Consider the following 3,388-nt stretch of genomic DNA (forward strand, 5'->3'; position numbering starts at 1 on the left):
AGGGCTGAGCCTCTATACCTCTCCTGAGAGGCCTTTTAGGACTAAAGGGCGGGGCTAGGGGTGGGGGCGGGGCCTCTTCCCAAGAGACAGGGCTGAGCCTCTATACCTCTCCTGAGAGGCCTTTTAGGACTAAAGGGCGGGGCTAGGGGTGGGGGCGGGGCCTCTTCCCAAGAGCATGAGACAGGGCTGAGCCTCTATACCTCTCCTGAGAGGCCTTTTAGGACTAAAGGGCGGGGCTAGGGGTGGGGGCGGGGCCTCTTCCCAAGAGCATGAGACAGGGCTGAGCCTCTATAGTAGTAGTAGTAGTAGTAATTTATTACGGTCTATGACCAGAATATATAGAAATGAGCACAGGTGCCCGAAAGGGGAATCGCAGTTCCCATAAAAGTCAGATAAAAGAGCAAGTTAAAAACATGCTATAATAAAAACAAATTAAAAGCAGACTATTAGCAGGGTCAGCTAATAGTAAATATCGATCCTCTGGAGGGGGATAGAGGGAGCATTTGCAGTCTTTCAGATATAACAGATTGCTCTGGCTATAGGCCCTGTGGGGTCAGTCATCGTCCGTCTGATGGAAATTGCTGCCGCACAGAACCTGGCGACACTATAGGTTATTGCAGAACAGGAGTCTGAGAGCAGCAGAGAGGTGTAGTATCTTTCAGTGCGGCCTGGATGTTTTAAAAGCCAAGGAGTGATGAAATTGATTCTAATATCTCTATAAAACATACACTGGAGGAGCACGTGCTCGATAGTTTCGATATGGCCAGACTCACAAGGGCATAGTCTTTCCAGAGCAGGGGTCTTCCGGTACCTCCCCTCCAGTACTGCTGATGGGAGGGCGTGACATCTTGCAAGAGTGAAGGCTTTACGATGATTAGGCACCTCCAGGTTTGTTAAATAAGCCATGGGAGTGATGGTATATCTGTTGTCTGCACTAATGTTAAAGACTGGAGAGCAAGCTAAATCAGATTGTCGCTCTGTATCCAGGATCCGTTGTCTGATGTGGACCTTAGCTTGGTCCCATCCCATGCTTAGTAGATGTTTTTGAGAGAAGCCTAGAGTTGCGATTTTAGTTGCTACTACCTTGTTCCATGTGGATTGAAACTCATCTCTCAGAGTTAGCGGGGCAAGGCCACATGGCGAGTGAGACAGATGCAGCCAGTCATTGAGAGTGGCTATCCATGCTCTCGCCTCCACTCTCACGAGGCCTGTTTCTAAACGCAGGATGGCGTTTGAGACGCATCTGGGGACTTGCATCGTTGATCTTAAAAATTTTGATTGTACCTGCTCCAGTGGGGCAAAGTTTGGGTAGGGGCCGAGCTGGGCTCCATACATCATTTGTGCTATTGGTTTTGCCTCAAAGAGCTTAAGAGCTGCTGGAATATAGTGGCCTCCTCCTGTCTTGAGAAACTTTAGGATAGCGTGTGAGCTCTTTTGCGCCGTCTCCGCTACGTAATCAGCATGTACTTTTCTATTTCCAGTGCAGTGAAAGAATACCCCCAGATATTTAAATCTTGAGACCTGTTCGATGTTGTGTCCATCTAGTCTCCATGTATGGTTCTTGGATCGTTTTGCGAACTCCATAATTTTGGTTTTTTGAAAGTTAAGGTGAAGCTGTTCTGCACTGCAATATTTTGCTAGGGCTCTCAGGGCTCTTTTCAGACCAACTTGGGTTCTGGATAGTAGCACTGCGTCATCAGCGTAAAGCAGGATAGATAGGTGCCTTTCTGCCAATTTTGGAGGGTGGTAGTCCAAGTTGTAAAGGTGCTCCACCATGGAGTTGATATAAAAGTTAAATAATAGTGGGGCCAGAGTACATCCCTGTTTAACGCCTTTCTCTGTTTCAACTGCCCTAGTAAGGTGGCCTTGAGAGCTACATCTTATTTTCAGTGTGGTCCCTTCATGTAGGGAACGTATTAGTTGCAGGAGTCGTTTATCTATTGAAGTGGACCCAAGTTTTTCCCATAGCTTGATACGGGAGATAGAGTCAAAGGCTGCTCTAAAGTCTATAAATGCAGCATAGAGGGACGATGTTCTCTGGGAGGTATATTTTTCTATAAGGTGCTGTAATACTATGCACTGGTCGATGGTGGACCGTCCTTCCCTGAAGCCAGCTTGTTCCTCCGCAAGTATGTTTTCTTGCTCCATCCAGTCCAGCAATTTCCAGTACAGATGTCTTGTATATATTTTGCTAATAGTATTAAGGAGGCTAATGGGTCTATAATTAGCCGGATCGTCCTGCCTCCCTTTTCTTTTATATATGGGTACAATGACTGCCATCCCCCAGTCCTTGGGTATTTGGCCGTATTTGTCGATACAGGTAAATAGAGATGCAAGGATAGGCGACCAAAAGTCCAAATTATTTTTGATGACCTCGGGCGGGATCGCATCCTCTCCTGGTGCCTTTCCTGGTTTAAGTTGGGCTACTAGTCTCTCTATTTCTGCGGTTGTCACCGGTGGCCAAGAGGGAAGGCTTTCCATTGATATGTTTGGACATACATATCTGCCTGCATTTTCCGAATAGGTGTCCCTGTATAGTTCTTGAAAGTATACTTCCCAACTTGCTGGCGAGATTTGGGAGTCAACTGCAGTTTGATCCCTGCTTTGTATGTTAGATGTAATACGCCAGAAAGTGGTTGTATCCTTAGCCTTGACGGCTTCGATGAGCCGCTCCCAGTTGTTTTTTATGGCTTCTCTCTTCTTGCGCGTTAGTAGTTGTTTATATTGTCTCTTTTGCAGCAGAAGGTCTTGTGCAGTAGTTGAAGTGGGGTTGAATTTAAAACTCTGATAAACAGTGGAAAGTGCTTTCTTAGCAGAAAGACATTCCTTATCAAACCATGTTTGGGATTGTTGGTGTGGTTGTCGCTGTAGCTGAGTCCTCTCTGTATTGTTGCCCTGACTTAGCTGACTTTGGAGCTTTTGGACAATATTTCTGTAAGTTTCCATAAGAGCATTGGCGTTTTCGGCTGAGATCAAAGAGGTACGAAGGCTCGTAAGTCGCTCTGTTTTTAGCAGATCTGTTATTCTTTGATTCACTTGTAGGGTCCACTTGACTCGTTTATAGAATCCTTCTGTAAGCTGCAAAGGTAGTCTATAGGATTCTGTCAAATGGATTTCCTGGGAAAAACCATGTAGATGGAATAACACTGGGAAGTGATCGCTCTCAGGTTTGGGCATGATTTTTAGAGCTTTTGCAAAGGGGATAAGATCCCTTGAGATAGCTATATAGTCTATAGTGCTGGTTTTTCCACCTGAAAAGAAGGTGAATTCACCTGGATGATCTCCTTTCAGCGCCCCATTTAATATGTAGAGATTTAGCCTATATGTCATTTTGGCTAGACATAGGCCTTTTAGGACTAAAGGGTGGGGCTAGGGGAGGGGGCGGGGC

This window comes from Anolis carolinensis, unplaced genomic scaffold, assembly GCF_035594765.1.
Source record: "Anolis carolinensis isolate JA03-04 unplaced genomic scaffold, rAnoCar3.1.pri scaffold_14, whole genome shotgun sequence".
NCBI lineage: Eukaryota > Metazoa > Chordata > Lepidosauria > Squamata > Dactyloidae > Anolis > Anolis carolinensis.